Source organism: Cyanistes caeruleus, chromosome 2 (assembly GCF_971803275.1).
Source record: "Cyanistes caeruleus chromosome 2, bCyaCae1.hap1.1, whole genome shotgun sequence".
Classification (NCBI taxonomy): Eukaryota; Metazoa; Chordata; class Aves; order Passeriformes; family Paridae; genus Cyanistes; species Cyanistes caeruleus.
The window spans coordinates 18,507,487-18,522,000 of record NC_141702.1 but is presented as its reverse complement, the minus strand read 5'-3'; the positions used below and the strand labels follow the sequence as shown (position 1 = coordinate 18,522,000).

Below are 14,514 nucleotides of genomic sequence, written 5' to 3'. Positions count from 1 at the left end.
ACATCATGTGTACAGTTATATTTTTATTTGCTTTCAGAAATAACTGGAGACAAAATAGTGTGGTATTGAGTTTCTCTGTATTAAAAATCTGTAAAAATCTACTCTATATTTGAAGTCTGTAAGAGCAACTCCATATGTGCCTTCATTTTGTGCTACATTTGTCCTTTTGTTTTGCAGTGTACAAAGTCACCACTGGAACCCAGTGACAGACCTTGATTAACAGTGCTTAATCTATTTCCACAGAAAAATGGACCGAAGAAAGTATTCTAAAACAAGATAATAAAATGTTATCATTCCTTCAGTCTCATTTTATTAAATATGCTATCTTATGTGCAAAGTAACTCTATCCAGTTGGCATCTTCATGATGAGACAGAATGCATAAGGAAAAATTGGTTTCAAAACGTATGTTTACATATTCTATCTGCAATGGTAATCTTACTGACAGACAGTTGTCACTGATCATTCTGTTGTGGTACAGTATAATTTGTACTCCTTTTCTCTTTGTTACTGGAAGTTAAATGGTAAAATAGATAACTGTAGAAAAGCCTGTAACACTATTTTGTTTTTTTTTTTAGCTACCATTCTTCTCTAAGTCAGCTCCAAATGCAGGAATACCTCCCAATATCCATGAAGCCCTTTGTGACCGTATTTTTTTGTTTTCTAGCACAAGAACAGAAATATTCAATGAATTCAAAAGGGGGCAAATTTCATACTCCTAAAAACATTCACTCTATAACAAGCCTTTAATTTTTCACCAATGTCACAGAATGTTGTTGAAGGTTAAAGCTGAGCAAGTTTTAGATGGTAGGTAGATATTTATATGCCTAGCAGGTAAAGAAAAATCTAGTCTCAGAATATTTACTAACAATAACAGAATTTTTGAAAGAGAGATCAAAATTCACATTTCAGGACTTAAGGAAATCACAGACTTAGGGAATAGGTATGAGCCATTTAATGAAGCATTTTTCCCATGGTTTGTATCACACATCTTCCTGTGAGAAACTTTTTGCTAGCTCTAAAAGTCTGAATGATGGACCTAGACAACCTGTTTTAGCAAGAAGATTCCTGTGTTCTTATGTAAAACTCTGAGAAAGTGTTAATAATGGTCTCTGCTGTTATCTACCCTTGTGCATACTATGTTTATTCCTAGAAAGATGAAAGATGTGTTGGAGTAAAGAAAGAGCATTGGAAGTCTATAGCTGAATTGGTCAGAATGCAAAGGAGAAAAACAGTTCATGGGATAACTTACAACAAACCCAAAAATCACATCCTATTTTCACTCACAATAGATAAGAAAACTCCTTGTTATCTATGGTGTGGTGACCTTGTCTAGCTACCAAAGGCTCACCAAGTTTCTCAACTGGACTGTGGACTGGGGAGTAGAATATAAAAGACTTATGGGATGAAGTAAGGCTGGGAGATCACTGTAATGGACAAAACAGACTTGGACAAATTAATTTAGTTTATCAACAATTAACAGTGAAGTAGGATAAGGAGGAATAAGACCAAATCTAAATGCACTTTCCCCTCCCATCCATCTCCTTTCTGGGCTCAACTTCACTCAGATTTCTGTGCTTCCTTTCCCCAAGCAGTGCAGACGAATGGTGAATGGGGGCTGTGGTTAGTTCATTACAGGTAGTCTGTGCTGCTTCTTCCTCCTTGCACTCTCCCCTCCTGCAGTGTGGGGTCCCTGCTACAAGAAAGTCTTCCAGAGTAAGTCCTTCCCATGAGTTGTAGTTCTTCACAGACTGTTCCAGTGTGTGTCCCTTCCACAGGGTGCAGTATTTCAGGAATAAACTGCATCAGCACAGGTGCCCCATGGGGTCACAAATCCTGATGGCAAGCCTGCTTCAGAGGGGCTTTTTCTCTCCATGGGCCACAGGTCCTGTCAGAAGCCTACTCCAGTGTGGGTTTCGCATGGGGTCCTCCACAGACTGCAGGTGGATCTCTGCTCCACCAGGGATCTCCATGGGCTGCAGGGGCACAGCTGCCTCACCATGGTCTGCACCACAGGCTGCTGGGGAATCTCTTCGCTGACCTTGGTGTCTGCAGGATTATTTCTCTTATATGTTCTCAATCCCCTCTCTGGTTGCTGTTCTGAAGCAGTTTTCCCCCAGTTCTTATTTGTGTTATCCCAGAGGTGCTGCCACTGCTGCTGACGGGCTCAGCCTTGGCCAGTGTGCTGCGTCCTTCTTGGAGACAGTTGGCACTGGCTCTTTGTACATGGCAAAAGCTTCTGGCAGTTTCTCCCACAAGTCACCCCTGTAGCCACCCTGCTACCAAAACCTTGCCACATAAAGCCAGATACTCCAGGATCTTTTAATATCCATAACCATTATCTATTAAAACCATGTTATCATACAGCCTACATAACTGACACCATCTCAACTGCCACACCTTGCCTGTTACACAAAGATCTCAAAGGCTGCTTTTGATACATTTTAATCCTGATATGCTGTAAAAAACTTTCCAACATACTTTTTCTTCATCTATGTAATATTAATTTAGGACTAACATAACGCCATTCATTTAATTTAACTCCATGTACATACTCTATGTATGAAGAACTACATACTCCATGTATATGTATATATATATTTGTTTCTATGTGATTTCATATATTATATATTATTAACTTGTATAATAAATGCATTAAATATAGAATGCTTACTAAATGTATTTTGTATTGTTCTATTTGTTATGTAAAATATAATCAGAGTTTGGTGAGACAACTGGGAAGTTAATCTGTAGACATAGATCTGGAATGCCATCTGAAGCATTTGGTTCAGTATTCTCCAAATATTGAACCAGTTTTAATTGCGTAAGTGTGGAATTTCTTCAGGATGCAACCAAAAGGCAGTGCATTAATTGGCTAGAAAATAAAAGCCTAGTGGCAATAGACAATCTATCTGTCTTCTTGAGCTGTACTCTTGATTTGAGCATTCTTCCAAGCTCTCTTGGAATCTCAATTTTTTTTCTTTGATTTTTTGTAAGGTTATACAAGACAGATATTCTCCTTTTTCTCTCCCCACATAATTTTCTTTTTAAAATTATCTAATTCATTTTATTTCCTTAATTTCTCTATTTTAAAATTAGTTTATTTTCTTTGGTATCAATGCAAAATATGGTCTAAACTTGATCTTCAGTTGCTTCAGTTGTGTGCTTCATCACTGGCCTTCACATTCCCTTTTATCTTTTCTGCCCTGTTAAAATGCTTTGTGGTTTTGGTTTCTATAGATCTCAAGGTGTTATAAAAAGTGAAGAGTCCTTGTTATCCTATATACAGAACTAAGGTAGGGTAAACCTAACATAGGTAAATAAGGCCAGTATCTTGCTAAAGGCCAAATGGCAAAATAATAGTAGAAATTAGATTAGATTAGATTAGATTAGATTAGATTAGATTAGATTAGATTAGGTTAGGTTAGATTAGATTAGATTAGATTAGATTAGATTAGATTAGATTGTAATATCATAAAACTGGATTAGGTACCTGGGTAGATAATCCCAGATTAAAATTTTCTATCAGATGTTCATGTCAAATTAAATACATCCTTTTCTACTCTAAGGTAGCAAGTTACAAAAGCATTTCTCATTGAGATACAGTGGTATTATACTCAGAGAAGCAGGGAGTATTCTTGTGTTCAAGGCTAAAAATATTTTCCTTTCAAGATGCTGCCATGGAACACAATCAGGATCAAAACTCACTGTTGAGATCAGTAATAGAAAAGAGAGTACTTTCTTACAGTCAGAAGGACTTTTTTCTTCACTGCAATTGCAGCTGAGATAGGTGAACCAGTTCTGGCCTTCAGATATATTAAATTATGTTTCATTGATGGTGAAATCCAGTTTCCAGCTAATACTCCATTTAGCAGATGGCTTAAAGTGCACCTTAATCTGCATCGTGCCCCAAGTTTGACATTATTTGTGTAGGGCATTGCAGGTTGATAGTATTTTTTTTTCTACTGACAGGCACAGTTCTCTTCTCCATTAAAGCTTATGGATATTTATAACTCAAAGTGTTCTTGTAATAATATAGAACACTTCTCTGCAGTCTACTGTTTGACAGTTTCTACTTACTGAGATCTAACTGATGAGAACATCCATAGCTCTTTTGGTTACTAGATAGTTGTGCCAAAGTGATCCACATTCCTGAATTGAAGGAAGCAAAGACACAAAAAGCTATTTTCTTAGCCAAATTCATGTCAGAGTCTTTCTATCGGTAATATACACCACTTTACTGAGATAAATAGCAAATCAGCTTTAAGTTCTTCATCACTTTTTCCTCTTTCTTCAAAATAAATGTAGACCTCCAACATCCCAGACTACAACACTGCCTGCATAGATATAAATCAAAGTACATTTTCTTCATGCTGAAGAACATGGAAACAGTATAAAACACTAGTGCATTAAGAAGCAGGAAATTAGAATCAGAACAAGGGAATCATTGGAAGGATCTTTAAATTATACTAAAAGCAGGAGTATCATATCCTAAAATCCTTCATGAGAAGAGAATCCACAACTCCTCCGTGTAATCTCAGTGCTGTGCTAAACTACCATTTTCCAGCGTTCCAGTGCTGAAAAATGTATCCATAATACCTTGCTTGAACCTCCCAACCCATAGTTTTTTACCAGTCAGCAAGTCCAGGTATAGAATGAATCATAGAATGGTTTGGGTTGCAAAAGATCTTAATGGTCAACTAATTCCAACCCCCCTGCTGTGGTCAGGGATGCCATCCTCTAGACCAGGTTGCTCAGGGACCCATCTGACCTGGCCTCAAGCACTGCCAGGAATGGGGCATCTACAAGTTCTCTGTGCAACTTGTTCCAGTGCCTCACCACCTTCTGGGGAAAGAATTTCTTCCTAACATCTAATTTAAACCTGGCCTCTCTTAGTTTAAATCCATTACCCCTTGGCCTGTCACTATCTGCCCATATGAAAAGTCCTCCCTCTCCCTTCTTTCTTATAAGCCCTCTTAAGGTACTGGGGGGCCACAGTAAGATCTCCCCAAAGTTCTCTTCTCTTCTACACATTGAAGAACAACTGCAGCTCTCTCAGCCTGGCTTCATAAGAGAGATGTCCTTTCTGTCAGACCCTTTCCATCTCCTCCACATCAGCCCTGAATAGGAGGACCAAAAGCTGGATGCAATAGCTGAGATGTGGGAGCATGCAGTAGAAGTGAATAATAAGTTCCTTTGATCCTTTCTAGGATTCTCCTAACTTAACTCAGTATGTAGTTTGCCTCCTATGTGAGAACGCACTGGGGCCTTAGATTCAGCCATGGATTTACTACACTTCCACAGCCACTTGGTTATCTCATAGCTTTTCATAGTATTGAATTATTCTGCTCTGGAAACAACTTTGAACTTCTCATGTATGAGCTGCATGGGCATCCTTTTGGCCCAGTTGTCCAGCATCTTAAGATCAATTGAAGCTTTAATAGTTATTGTCTGAACCAAATTTAATATCTTCTATAGATTTACTGAGAATTCTTGTCTCATCATTGAGGTTGTTGACAAGGATACCAAACAGTTGTGGAGCCATTGTCACCCCACTAGGTCTTGTTCTCATTACCAGGTTCACTGGTCTTCACATGTCTGATTCCTACCCTCTGGACACAGAAGTCCAGCCAATATTAAGCCTACCTAAAAGTGCATTCGAACAACCCATTCTTTAACTTACAGCTGAGAGTGCTCTGAGAGATTTCCAAAGCTTCAGCAAAATTAAGGTGTGTTACATCCACTATTATGCCTTCACTCACATGGCTAGTCATTTTATTGCTGAAGACAATTGAGATAATAAGCATGATTAGACCTTAGTAAACGTTTGTTACTTACTTGCCATTCAATGTTTAACCCCAGACAGCAACTAAGCACCATGCAGTTGTTCACTCACTCTGCCCAGTGCAGGATGGAGAAGAGAATAAGAAGAGTAAAAATGAGAAAACCTGTGGGTTGAGATGAAGACAGTTTAATAACAATAAAAACAACACTGGTAATAGCAAGGAAAAGGAAAAAATTACAAAGAGAGAAAATAAAACGCAAGAAAGACAAGTCATGCAAGTGAAAATTGTTGCTCACCACCAACTGACCAATGCCTAGTCAGTCTCTGAGCAGGGGGCCCCTCATTAACCTCTCCCCCATCTTTATTTGCTGAACATGACACCATATGGTGTGGGATGTCCATTTGGTCAGTTGTAATCAGCTGTCCTGGCCATGTCTCCTCTCAGCTTGTTGTGTACCCCCAGCTTCCTTACTGGTGGGGTGGGGAGAGCCAAAGAAAATACCTTGATGCTGTGCAAATGCTGCTCAGCCATAACAAAAACACCCCTGTGTTATCAACACTGTTTTGGTCACAAATCTGAAACACAGCCCCAGATCAACTACTCTGAAAAAAACCCAAACAAGCTCTGAGCCACAGCCAGCACAACTGTTTAGAAAAATCCTCTAAGAATCTGTTTCTAGGGACTGAGATGAATCTGAATAGCCTGTAACTCCCAGATGGTTCTTCTTACCATATATAATGCTTGGCATAATATTTTCATTTTTTTTTCATTTGTCAGGAACTTTTCCAGATTGCCTCAATTTTTTTGGCCACAGGTAAGTTGCAGCTCTACAGTCACCTCAGCTGGGTGCTTCAGCAGTTTCAGATGAATCTCATCCAGGTCCAGGGATTTTAGTACATCAGGATCCTTCAAGTAGCCCCTAGCCTGAAATGATTCTACTCTTGACTGCTCTTCTTCCCAGGCTTGACTGGCTTGATGCAGTGATCTGGTCTCAGGCTTTTCCTACAGGGATTGAAGTAGGGAGGTGGGGAAGATATCAAGTACTTTAGCTCTATCTATGTCATCCATCACTGGTCTGTCTCCTCCCTTTTGACAACAGTGCCACATTTCCTCTGAACCTTTTGCTCTGAACCTTTTTCTGTGAGCAAACTGACAGAATTTCTTCTTGTTACTCCTCATGTAACTATGCAATTTTAACTTCAGCTGAGCTTTGGCCTTCCATTTTTCCTCTGAGTAATGTTTCTCTCTCACGTCTATCCTTGTTTGCAATTTCTTGTATGCTCTCCAGGTTAGCTAGCATCAATTTGATAATCATTAAAAATCAATGGTTTCACATGTTATTATGCTGCTTTTTTGTGCATTAGTTTTTTGCAGCCAGTGTTTAGTCAGTTTGTGTTCTCACAGCATATTTAATAAATAATAGGGGATTAACATTTATATATGTATGTACATATATATATTTATATATATTTATAAAGACAGACAGATGAAAACTCACTTGGTAAAGCTGACCAAGAGCCTACACCAAAGCTGTGGCAGCAAGTCAAATTTTAAAGGCAATCAAAATGCATACATTCATTCTCATCAGGAAGAAACTGATTTCTAATATTTTAGGTAGTTATTTTCAAATCAAAACATATTTATTGTGTCCCCAGGACTGTGAGTCCCCTAAAACCTCTATCCATAGGAACCCACAGTTCAGAGTTGCATGGTCATCCAACAGCCATCATTTATGTTTCACATGCACATTACAGATATATGAGCTTTATCTATATCTATATATATAACCGTATAGCTATATATATATATATATAAAACTAAATAACTGTACCTATATTCTAGGTATTTTCTCTTGATTGTGGTTCCTGCATGCCTCTCTCCAGCTGAGCAACTTGTTTAGGTCTTTCTAGTTTTTTCATGATCCCTTACTTAAAAAACAGCACCCAAAGAAGACACTTCACCTAAGGATCCCTGAACCCTGTAAATAGAAAACTCCAGTTTCATTCTATCTGCAACACTGTTCTTAGATTTTCTTACTATATCAGATAAGCTTTATTTTTTCTTTGTTTTCTTTTACAATTTTTTAATGTTTTTGTTTTTTGGGGTTTTTTTTATGAACATTTGTTTAAATATTTAATTTTCTTATGCTTTAGAAAAATGCATTTTCTATTTTAAAGTGACATATCATGTCTGGAAGATAATCTATCACTCACTATTTAAGAGTCTAAAGTTTGAAGATTGAAATGGATAGAAAATGCTTCAGCTACCCTGAGCTTTTTTCCATTTATTAGACTCTTATCTATAATATTTGTGACAACTAGATATACATTTTTTGTCTCTTCCCTTCAGTTAAAGACCAAAGTTAGGGAAGAATGAGAGAGTATTTTCCACATACAACTTAAAGTAGCTCTGCCCCCTAAAATCATAGACTTCTTAAGGTTGGAAAAGACCTCTAAGATCATTGAATGCAATTAAACTCCATATATTTATTATGTTTGCATTTAATTTGTATTTGTAATTATGTAATAATTTGTAATATATAATTATATAATAATTAACACATGAACAGGAAAAAAATCAAATTTTATTTTCCCTATGTATTTAAATACTACCACAATAGGGAAAATAAAACCTGAGAAAAGGTGTTTTCTCTCTTCAGTTTATATCTGTGTCCCTCATTCACTGGGCATTTTAGCAAATTATCCCATAGCTTCTTTCCACTTCCCCGGGGAAGATGGAAGACACACTTATGAAGTCTCTGATGACATCTGTAGGACTACAATTCTTGGAAAGTTAGAAGAAGGTCAGACTGAAATGCCACAGGGCCATTACCTAAAAGATGGCAAACATAATGCTAAAATATGCAAGATCCCATTCTTGCATATTGTATGCATTTATATCTACATGCTTTTCTCCAGTATTATAAACACTATTTTAAAGCTTTTTTTTTTCCACAGGTATGATGGAATGTTAATTATGTAGAATCTGTGAGGTCTTGTAATATTTTTAAGGCCTTAACTGTCTTTTAGATGCTTGAAAATTTATTAAAAAGAAATGTAAATCCTATAGTTTTACAGTAAAAAGAAAGACCAAGAATATACCTTTCCTGCTGACTTTAAAATACAAAAATTATATTTTTTTAAATTTTGCTTTTGCACTGTCATTGTGATGTGATAGGTGCCAGAGTTGATGAACAGATGTTAATTACTGGTGTATGTCTCAGCAAAACTGAATGAAAATCAATGTTAATGTGTCTTCATGTAAACTTTTAATAATGTGAGAGGAGAGGGAGAGGGAGAGGGAGAGGGAGAGGGAGAAGGGGAAGGGGAAGGGGAAGGGGAAGGGGAAGGGGAAGGGGAAGGGGAAGGGGAAGGGGAAGGGGAAGGGGAAGGAGAAGGAGAAGGAGAAGGAGAAGGAGAAGGAGAAGGAGAAGGAGAAGGAGAAGGAGAAGGAGAAGGAGAAGGAGAAGGAGAAGGAGAAGGAGAAGGAGAAGGAGAAGGAGAAGGAGAAGGAGAAGGAGAAGGAGAAGGAGAAGGAGAAGGAGAAGGAGAAGGAGAAGGAGAAGGAGAAGGAGAAGGAGGAAGAGGAGGAGAAGGAGGAAGAGGAGGAAGAGGAGGACGAGGACGAGGAGAAGGAAAATAATTTTCTCCTATCCTGTCTGTTTGTCAGTGGAAAATGCAGGATCACTTATGACTACACCAGCAGATGAGAATTCCAGACATGAATCACTCAAACTCCAACTTACATGTTTTCTTTTACTTTCATTTTAAAGGCTTTGGGATAGAATTAACTTGTAAAAGTTAATGAATTTGTTTAGAAAAACTCACGTGGATGGACTACAACACTAATGAAATATTTTAGAAAATAAAATAAGAACACACTGATGCTGATTTTTCTCATATCACAAGCAATTTACAGAAAGCACTGATCTTACCATGTCCATGGAATTTTACATTCCAGGTATTGAAGACCTGGCAATGTGAAAAGGAAAAGCAACACAGAAACATTATCTCTTTGGAAAAAAGACCATTGAGGCATCAACTTGAAGTAGTTGAATACTGAGATCAGGCTGAAAAAGCAGCCTTTTGGAAGACTGAGGAGAGTGTATTTATTATTATTGCAATTTTCCTATATTGACAAAGGTACAGAGAAAATGAGGTCACAATAGACAAGAGGCACAAAACTGCTATTTCTTATGTATGAAAATGACTCTCAAAGGCCTTCTTAAACAAGAGTGGAAGATGGTGTACTTATTCATTGAGTATTGCTTCAGGATCCCAAGCTGGAAAAGACAAGTAACTGGGGAATCCACACTGGGGAATCCACACTACCTTTCCCAGAACAAGCTGGTGTTGATCCCGTGCATTTCACACTCCTCAAGAAAGCAGCCTAAGCTCAGTTAAACAGCCTTGGACTCCAATGTCTTCAAAAAGAGATTCCTAAGGAGAGATATGGTGAAGGTCTTTAAGTTCTTGTTCACCTGCTCCATACAGCTCATGAAATAATCATTGTCTAGTTCTCATAACAAGGACCAGGAATAGACAATAAAAACACCAGCCAAAGCCTGTTGAGTAAACAGAAGATAATACCTTTCACTGAGAGCGTATCTATGTTCTGGAACTTATTTTTATAGCTTATTTTCTGTTGCATGCCAAAAATATCAAAGGGAAATCAGACCCATTTGGATGAAGGCTGCATAGAAGGCTGTTAAATGAAGAACTGTGTATACAGTCTTAGCATCCCTAAGTGAGTTGTTCTCAGAAACTGGGGAAATGCTAGAAGAATGCTAGTAGAACTATATTTGCTCTCTTACAATGGATCCCTAAGCCTCCTTTACTGTCAAAAACCAAACAGATGAACCTTTGCTCTCACTCACTGCAGCTATTTTATATTAACTATCCTTTCTCTTTCTGCTTTTACCCTGCCTTTTGTGTACTTTTGTTTAGGGCAGAATTTGTCAAGAGGAGGATGAAAATGCAGATCTCAGATCTCAGTGACTGCTGGCCATATTGCCTTTTGCATTTTTGAATTTTTTCCTGTTAGTTTTTATTGATGAACAGTTGTTATTAGATTGATTTGTCATGGTTCCTGCTTATGAAATCCAAATCACCGCTTATTATTTGAAATTTTAGATTTGTTTCTGGATATTTTGAGAGGAAATATTATGTCACAAATAACAAAATCAGAACTACTTTTTTTTGTCTTATAGTAAAATGACCATTCAGTTTGGCATTGGAATTACTGTCCACATATTGGACTTTTCATTTTTGAAGGTGAGTATGTGTAATTTCTTGGAAAAGTGAAAATAACAATTTTCACAATAGCCAACAATTACTGTCCAAATCTTACATATTTATACTGAGGTGCTTGAAATATTTATGCCCATTGTGTTTAGTTGAAAAGTATTGAAATAAATTGTTGTCCAAATGTGCTTGGATAAACTTTTGAAAACTGAATATCACCATCTTTGGACTACTTCTGGCCTGGTAGAAGGAGGAAGACATGCTATTGATAAATGCAACAATTTTACAAATGCTTTTCAAAGAATTTTTTTAAATATTCATGATATTTTATTGCACCAAATTTTGATTAAAAATATGGGACTTTTTTCATAATTATATGAGGCTTATTCTGCAAAGTTATTTATGCATTGCTAGTTCTCAAGAACCTTTATTGAGTCAACATTACAGAGGAAAGTTTAACAATTCTTCTTTAATGCTGGTGCTAAAAACACTTTTTAGAACGTACTTAATTTACTTAATTTTAAATGTGTGCAGTTCATGAAACTTCATCTGGCAAATTTCAAATCTTCTCAGCTTTTGAGGGGAAACCACAGACATATTTAAACAGGAAGACTTGAAGGAGGAAAAAGGAGGCATGGTTATTATGTCTGTTATACAATATAGTCTCTCTTTCAAAAAATCTGGGTCCAAAAGTATCTCTAAATAATGCTTATTCAGTGTTTAGTAGATTTCAAATCACTGTGTGAAAGGGATCAAAATTGTTATCAGCTAAAAGATAAGGAAGTTATTTGGCCAAAATTATGCCCAGAATAGTATACATATGTCCTAAATTTAGTCAAGTTGCTAAATGACACCAACTTTCTGAATTATCTCATAAGTGTAAGTAAATTCCTAATTCTCTCTCAGTTGTATTGCAATGCCTTTAAACCCAGACCATAGTACTTTCTTGTTTTTAAGGGCAGGGATTAGCAGTCTACAAAGTGTCCATGATTTCTTATCAAGCAGTAATATTCATTATTGTTTTGGTTAAAAATATAAAATACAGGTGGCTGATAAATCTGAGGGTTAACTGTGGCTTATAGGCCCAGAGGGTTTGGAAATCTTTTGTGTGTGAGTTTTTACATAAATGCATATGACTGTACATGTATCTATATATATCTATATCATCTATATCTATATCTATATCTAATCTATATCTATATCTATATCTATATCTATATCTATATCTATATATCTATATCTATATCTATATCTACATCTATATCTATATATCCATATCTATATATCTATTTATATCTATATGTGCATGTACATAAATATACAGATGTACACAGCCATATAACACAGTAATACAAACAATGAGTAATATCTGTAAAGTCGCAAACCTTGACTGAAAATCTCAGTATAAGTGAAAAGGATTATTAAAAAGTTGGAAAAGATGACAGAGGGTTATTTTTAACATAAAACTGTCGGTTTGCTAAAATCTTGTTTCAGGTTTCTATAACAAATCTATCATTGTGATAGATTTTTGTGATAACTCTTGAGAATTTCTGACATTTTTCAAACTATTTTTTTAAGCTTTTTTTGAGATTGCTGAGACACTATTAACTGTAGTCTCCTTTTAGGATTACTTAGAGACATCTTCTATTCCTCCTTATAATAAGAATTCCAAAGGATAGTCAGTCTTCTACCAGGAATTCAAATCCCAGTTTCCCTAATCTGAAGACACTACTGTCTTTTGAGATCACTTTTAAAACAATGGCACCCTGAGGCAATAGGCCATAAGCAATAGTGTCTGCAATTAGTGTCACATTCAATCCAGACCAGGAGTATAATGCGTTTTGTTTTTAAAGAAACCTTATTGGCTATGTAACTCAATTTTGTTATGATGTTTTAAGAATTCCCAAGTCATATACCCTGAAAAGGTCTGTATACTCATTAAAGAATGGGCCTTGTAGTATCTGAAGGAATTTGAACAGAAAATGAATTTATGTTTAAAGACATTTGCCAGAGAAGTATTTAGCCTTTTTTAAAAAATAAAATTTGGTGATGAAAAAAGAGAGTAGCATTTCAGTGGAATAAAGCAGCGACTCAAGAGATGTTAGTGTGTTCAGATGGCAGTACAGGTTAACTTCTACTACTGATAGGTTATTTTAACTACTGTGGAAGCTGAAGTTTTCTGTCAGGATCCCACTCTGTGAACATCTGTGAAGAAATTCTCTTTCCCACATGAGATGTTTCTGCCCTTCCAGTTCTCATGTGCTCTCATGTAAGATGAACTCTCCATTTCAAGTCTCTACCTGACCCAAGATGCAGCACCCAAAGTCATACTTGGTATGCAAACCTAAATGAGGGCATGCTGCTCTGCATATGCAGAGTGGGTGTTTGGGTTTGAGCCCCACTTTGCTTGCTGTCAAGCTTTTGTATTCTTACAATTGACTTTCACAGGCAAATAATCTTGGATACATAAATAGTACATTTTGGTATGCCACCTCTTGGGAAGACATTACCAGGACAAGAATTTAAGTACTGAGAACCAAAAATTAGCAGTAGAGAGACAGTGTACAGCTTTTAAAAGCATTTTTCGGGTGTATTTGAGTCCTTAAGTTATCTTATGGTCCCACAGAGCACAGTCAGACAATTTAGATCAAGCATTTTCAATGATGGATTAATTAACCCGTGTCATTATTTTGAGTGGAAATATATTATTAAGCTCTCAACAATAGAAGAATCTCCCATATCTGAGCTCCCTGCTCTGCTGTGGCAACTGCGGTAATTCTAGTCCATGGTTTAAGAGACATAATTGAACTTACACTGAAATGAATAAAAAAAATCTTACCATGTGTGGACATGATTTTCTGAGCCTGAGAGAGTTTTCAGCCTGTCAGTGGCTGGTCTGTATGTGGGAGATAGTTTCTTGAGAGCATGTTTCTCTCAAGGACTGATTTTGTAAATAAGTTTTTGGTTCTCAAAACAATGTGTGCAAATGTCTTGAGTGTTTTCTTTTGTTCCACCAATGGGACCAAAGAGGTGTTGTTCCCTTTACCAATCATGTCAAACCTGTATTGGAACACCTTATAGAAGGGGCTGAAAACCCCAAAATAAAGCCTTCTGCTTTCTTTGGATGAAACTTCAGTTGCTATATTTAAATCCACGCTCCTATTTCATGTCCACTAGCAACAATCACGGTGTATTCACAGTTGAACAACTTACCTGGAAAGTCCCCTTCAATTATTGAAAGGAAATAGGTAAGGTCTTCCTAGTAAGGTCTTCCTAGAGCCTTTCCCTTCTCCAGGCTGAGCAATCTAACTCTCAGCCTATGTTCACAGGATCTATAGCTTTCTGATAATTTTTTGTGACGTCTCCTGGACTTGTTCCAAGAGATCCTTGACTTTCCTATGCTGAGGACCTCAGAACTGAATGCAGAAGTCCAACTGGGGTATCAACACAGTGAAGTAGAGGAGGAGTGTCACCTCCCTGAACCTGC

General features: G+C 36.9%; 1 long non-coding RNA gene across 1 annotated transcript in view; it reads right to left on the bottom strand.

Annotated features, from left to right (window-relative positions):
* LOC111925923 (uncharacterized) overlaps positions 1–13,946 on the bottom strand; it is a 39,033-nt gene extending 25,087 nt beyond the window's left edge. Inside the window, exons 1-3 of the long non-coding RNA XR_015282798.1 lie at positions 13,867–13,946; positions 10,116–10,223; positions 5,837–5,946 (exon numbers count right to left, since the gene is read on the bottom strand). This is a non-coding gene — a long non-coding RNA (uncharacterized LOC111925923). The remainder of the gene's footprint in view (positions 1–5,836; positions 5,947–10,115; positions 10,224–13,866) is intronic.
* Between the last annotated feature and the right edge of the window lie 568 nt (positions 13,947–14,514).